The following is a 6700-nucleotide window of genomic DNA, read 5'->3' on the forward strand; positions in this document are numbered from 1 at the left end:
TCATGCCTATCATTTTTGAAAAATCTCAACAAAACTATATTTACCAGCTCTTGCTTTTGCCATTATTATTAACACTGAGTAAGCATCACATCTGTGGTTCTTTTCTGCACTTGCTCATAGATTTGGTACCAGTGCACATTGGGGCCCAGATCATGATGAAAACCATTTATAGCTGAAAGCCAGTCTGAAAAGTCAGTTATAGGTCAGCTAAAAGGAAACAGGTGCCTATTGGTTATCGCTGTTCATAGCTGTTCTGTAAAAATTTCAGCAAGCAAGTATCCGAAAACAACATGGACAACACAGACAATTATATTTTTAATGAGCAAAATCTCAGTAAGTACCAATTCATAAACAAATACCCTGTAGCGGTTTATTTAACTGCTCCTAGGTGAGATATACACTGAAAGATGAAATACAAATCCCCTCAATAGCCATGACACTTGTAAAACTGGGCTCCGGCTACCATATCATTGGCATAATAATTTCCGGGGGTCCCAATGTGCATCCTCTCATATGTGAGGACATCTCCCACAGGGGCATTGTAGGTCAGTACTCCTCCTGATGCAGACAAAAGCAAAAAATAATAGCATTTAGTGAACAGCCAACCCATTCTTAGCTAATAAATCCCAGTGGACAGGAAGTTTGCAGAACACAGGAAGAAGAGGAAGCTTAGAACTGTATTCTTTGTTTGTATTCTTTTTAACTTATTTTTACAATCAACTCACAAAGTGGCAATACCTTTAAACTGGTGTTCCTTGGGCTCCTTGGGAATTTTTTAATGGAATTAATTAGAATCTCAATGTCTTGTGTGAGATGCTCCTCACTACAGGCACCGTGGTAGCACTTGTTAACCTGAGGAAAATAGTACAAACATTTATGTAAATATGCTTGAAATGCTTGTTGGATTGGATAAAATCTAGCTGTAACCAACAGAGTTCAAAAACACATAAAGAAGAGAAGAGATAAGAGGAGAGATTGTGGTGTCCGCTGTCAGCCAGAGGAGGGTGGCCCCCCCTTTGAGTCTTGGTTCCTATAAAAAAGGTTTCTTCCTCATGCTCTAGGGAGTTTTTCCTTGCCACTGTCACCTTTGGCTTGCTGACTGGAAGCTTGGACTCAGACATTTTTAAAGCTGCTTTGTGACATCTGTTGTAAAAAGTTCTATTTGAATTTGACTTCACTTGACTTGAGACAACAACTCATCGTAAATCTTTCTCAGTTAAGGAGCAAGATGAATCATCAGAACTTCCTCTCTGCACCCTTAATTTGCCTTCTTTTGAGCCATGAAATCCTCCAAACTCAAGCTGTTCAAGTTTCATGTAGAGTGACTACATTAACATAATTACTGAAACTAACAGGCTACATGAGTCTAATCTCTGAATCTTAGGTAGCACCACTTTTTATAGTGAATTTATCCTCATGGGTAGTTGTGTTGATCTTTGTGACGTCTCCAAAAATGCAAGCTAGGACTGACATACAAAAGATCATCTACATGCCAACAAAATAATAATAGTTTTTGCATTTACACATTTATGTTCCTGCATAGGTTTATCTGGAAATGTCTTTCTTTAACTGTAAATGTAAAGAAAAAATTCTGCTGCAGCACATAAAGCTTCAGATATGATGGCTATAAGGACAGAATGAATGAAAACACACACAAGTCTGTATTTGTAAAGACCAAAGCAGAGTGATCACAGAACAGGTTTGCCTGATATATCTGATTACTTCCACAATATAAAAAAGGAGGACATATTTTATAAAAGACTCCACCTGTAAGTTTTTCTTTTCAACCACACCTCTCAATTAAGCCATATTTTATAATTAATTAAACTATATTTTGTTACATTAAGTAATTATTTTAATATTATGTAATTCAATATTGGGTATTATACAAGAACAGAAAAGAAAACAAGGATTATACTGAACCTGTATAGACTTGGCAAAATACTTCGATAGAATGGACCAATACCACAGTCACTGCTGAAAAAATCTAGACTGCCACTCAAATCACTCAAATTTCTTAACACTCTCAAGTACCCCTGTTTCCTTTCCTCAGTTTGGACAGTGCACTCTCCAGCATTTCACTGCGAGTTATACTGTGTATGACTATGTATGTGACGAATAAACTGAACTTGAACTTGAACTTGAACTTGAAGTAGTTTGTTAATGGCATTGGAACTAATCATCCTTCCTGGTGGAACAACATCACCATACTTCCCAATGAAGGTGAGAGTAAACAAGGTTGTGGTCCCTGAACCTTCAGCTGAGGGATGAAGTTGAACTTCATTTGATGGCAGCCTGCTCAGGCAAATTCAAGCTCTCACTGCAGCTTGCTAATCTTAGGCGAATGCAGGCTCTCACTGTAGTGTCTCCACCATCTGTGACCTACAATATACAGATGACTGTGCCCTCTTTACCCAGTCCTCTTCCAAAAGTTACTTTACACTGGGTCTGCAGTGTGCTGCTCTCCAAGTGCTCTTGAAAAATACTGAAAAACAGGGCTTATTGTCCAGCAGTAGTCCCCAGGCAGCTAGCCCATCCAAATAATCACTGCATGCACACATCTTGAGATTGTTGACTGATTTTGCCACCTTGATAGCAGTCTGACCTCTTACTGTATGGTTGGTAAGGACTTCAAGTCCTCCAGCAGCAAAGTTTCACTGCCTTGGTCATTAATATATGTTCTTCTGGAATTTCCATGCTTACACAAAATATCTGTAAGACCTTATAAGTAACACACATGCCTTAAACAATAAACAAATCTGTTGTACAGAACTAGTAAGAACTCTTAAAATAAAGGTCAGAAGTTCTTTAACATACATGATACATCATATTGAAAGCAAGTTCTTTAACATACATGATACATCATATTGAAAGCATAAGGGGCCTTATGTAAAATATTATTATATATTAAAAGGGTCATAAGTTAAGTGTTTTTAGTCAGGCTACTTTTACTTCTACTTGAATCATTATTAAAGTAACAATACTTAAGTTTTATGCTTAAATCTTTCTGAGTTAAGAAGCAAGATCAGAACTCCCTCTACATACCCTTACTTTGGCTTCACTTGAACCATTATATCCACGTAATCCTGCAAAGTCCTGTTGTGCAACTTCCATTTAGATTGAAGACATAAACATAATTACTGAAACTAACAAGCTGCATGAGTCTAAAACAACTGTCATGCTCACAAGAGACAGTTTAGCAGTCTGTTTCACTGAATCATCATTCTCTGCCAAACTGAGAATACCATTTTAGAGACATTTAGATGGTCTTATTGTGTACTTCCAAAGTAATCTGGAGGTGCAGCAATATTTATTCAATTATTAATTCAAAAAACAAGTTGCAAACTCAAATTACAAGGGGTATCATTTTTAAACTGCATTTCAGTTCTAGTTGAAAAAATGTCACTTGACATTTAAGGAAAATGTAAATTTTACTTACAAATAAAGTAAAGTTTCACCTGTTTTATGATCAACACCGGGTAAGATGTGGCACAAGCAAATGAGAGAAAAGGACAAAACTGTAACTGTAATACACACTATTCTTGATGCATTAGAACAAATGTATGTTCACAAAATAAGCAAGCACATCAGCAGTTAAAGCAATAGAAGTGTTTATATGACCAGTGGTACATTATATATATGTATAAATTGGTTTGACCATGTTTCACTAGTTCTGCATCAGATGTGTGTTGACCACTGTTTCACAGGATACACAAATCCCCCTCAGTAGCCATGAGGCTTGTAAAACTTGGCTCTGGCTACCACATCATTGGCATCATCATTCCCGGTAGTCCTGATGTCCATCCTCTCATATGTGCAGACATTCCCAACTCGGGCATTGTAGGCTAATATTCCTCCTGATGCAGACAAAAGTAAAGGAACCAGCATTTAGCAAGCAGCCAACATCTCAGTCTTAGATAATAAATCCCAATAAGCAATTTCAGTCCAATTCTTTGATTTCTACTTATTATACTTTCTACTTATTATTAAGTTATAGCACACATGAAATGTAATACCTTTAAGATGGTGATCCATCTTTAAAATCAAGTATTTATTTATATTTTTAACAATGTATTTTATGATTGAATATTTTATGTCACATTTATTTCTACTATGTCTGAACTGTTGAAATGGTACAATGCTTGGTACAACAGATTAAATTTCAACTGGTACTTGTCCTCTTTAACACCCATTAATTATCACATACTTATGCCATTCTGACTGGCATGGCTAAAGTAATCTACCTATGCCACATCCCCTTCCATTTTCAGATGCATTACTGAACTGTTTTCATAAAACCTGCATGAGTCCAAATGCATTGCTGCAGTCACCCCAGCCATTCACAAGCACTGCTCCAGCCCTCGACTCTCTGGATATGATGCCTGCACGGCCGGGTCCATCTGCTTGGCTCTCCCAACTTTGGTGATGATGCTCTTTTACTTGTCCATCCTTTTCAGATCATTGTCAGCCAGTTTGTAGGAAGCTGCCAACCCTTAAGGAAGGATTGGGCATTGTTTTGTACTTTTTAATAATATTTTAACTTACATTCATAAGTAGCAGAAAAGTTGCTGTCACCTTCAGTCTGTCCTGGAGAGCTATTTGCACGGACGCCCCAGTCATGTCAATGTTCATGATGTCTCCAAAAACACAAGTGATGACTGACATGAAAAGGATCACCTGTGTTGCTACAGAATCAGAACAGAGCAACAAGAAAAAGAATCATGTGTGTTGCTAAAGAATCATTGCAATCCAGCATCTACTAAATGCAAAGGTGGGAAAAAGTCTCATAAACCAAGTTTGAACTATTAAGAATGTAGTAAAATAATTTATTGAAGAGAAAACTAACCCATGATGGTGTCTGAGAGTACACTGTGAAAAAAACAGAAAGTGATCACAGAGAAAGGAGCAGTGTGTGTGTACAACATCCAATAGTACACTTCCTTCAAAAAAAGAGAGAAGAGAACATGTTAGAGAACAAATTACAGAAGACCAAGCCATGTGTTATAATTTTCAAATCTAGATTTGGGTTCGGATTAATTACTAACCACCCTCCTTTGCTTTGCTTGTCTATACCAATGTCAAACACAAGCATGGACAACAACAAAAATGCTTCTCAGTTAATAAGGTTCAATTCTTAATGATTTCAACGTCCTAAACGTGGATATAACCATAAAAAATTGTTATTGGCTCTCGTTTTAACAATAGCTCCATGTAATCCATAAGAGACATTGTATTAGGTCCAGCTATAAAATGAAAACTTTTAATATTTCAAAATACTGAGAAATATTGCATCATATTGCATCAGATCATGATGATCATACCCAGGAAGGTCTATTGCATCACTGTCTGACATAAGATTACACAATCGCTGACCTAAGATTACACAATAGGGAGATATATAAAGCAAGACACCATAGGACGAGTGATTTATTTCTGTTACTTCTTGTGCTAAACGTCATGTAAATTCATGATGCAAATTCAGCTGTGTTAGGTTAAATTTAATTCCAGCTGCATTATAAACACTACTGAAGTGATTCAGATAGTGTCAATCAACAAGTATAAATGCCTCGTAACTGTATCAATATTGTGGAAAATTTTTGTTACATTTGTGGGGCAGTGACTTTTGCAAATCAGAAGAAGGACATTGCCTCAAATGCAAAAGTGAAGAAGGCATATCATCTGTATTTTGGATGCAAGATCGGTGACCAGGACAAGTCCTGGGCCCCACACATATGTTGTCATACATGTGCAAGAAATCTGTCACAGTGGATGAATGGAAAAAGAAAGTCGATGCCCTTTGCCATTTCGATGGTTTGGAGGGAGCCCAGCAATCACATAACTGGCTGCTACTTCTGCATGGTGCCTCCTGTTTCTGGAGGCATTACAAAAAAGAAGAAGTGGACAATAGCGTATCCAAACATGCCTTCTGCTATCTGCTGTTCTGCATGGCAAAGGACTGTTCCCAAACCTCCGACAGAAGTTTCTAATGATCCTTCACACGATGACGATGGAGACGAAATGACTCTGGAGTTTCCTGGACCTTCGACATCGAATGATCATCAGGAAACTAATCCTGACTTCAGTCAAGGTGCATCATCTGCGCCACACAGAATAACGCAGGAAGAACTGAACAATCTCGTTCGTGATCTGGAGTTGTCCAAGAGCAAATCTCTAGGCAAATTTCTAGGCTCAAGACTTCAGCAATGGAATCTTCTTCAGGAAAATGTACGAGTGATATTGTATCGAAAGCGGCATCTGCAGTTAGAGCCTTTCTTCAGAAAGGTAGATAAGCTTGTGTTCTGCTCTGACGTCAACAGCTTGTTGAATGCCCTCAGAATCCAACATGACCCACAAGGATGGCAATTGTTTATAGACTCTTCAAAAATGAGTCTCAAGGCAGTATTGCTGCATTATGGAAATCATCTTCCATCTATTCCAGTCAGACATGCTGTGGATATGAAAGAGACATATGACAACATGAAGCAGCTGCTGGAGTGTCTTGAATACAGCAAGTATGGCTGGCATATCTGTTCTGACCTTAAGGTAGTTGCTTTGTTGATGGGTCTGCAGCTGGAATATACAAAGTACTGCTGTATGTGAATGGGAGAGCAGAGCACATTCTTTGCACTATGTGAAGAAAGACTGGCCCCTGAGGAAGTCTGAAGATTGGAGAGAAGAATGTGCAGCATTCAGCACTGGC

The 6700-nt window shown here is 38.0% G+C and overlaps 1 pseudogene; it reads right to left on the reverse strand.

The window, feature by feature from the left end:
- Positions 1-424: 424 nt before the first annotated feature.
- On the reverse strand, positions 425-4850 carry LOC118242293 (annotated as a pseudogene).
- Positions 4851-6700: the final 1850 nt, after the last annotated feature.

The sequence above is a fragment of the Electrophorus electricus genome, chromosome 12, assembly GCF_013358815.1.
Source record: "Electrophorus electricus isolate fEleEle1 chromosome 12, fEleEle1.pri, whole genome shotgun sequence".
NCBI lineage: Eukaryota > Metazoa > Chordata > Actinopteri > Gymnotiformes > Gymnotidae > Electrophorus > Electrophorus electricus.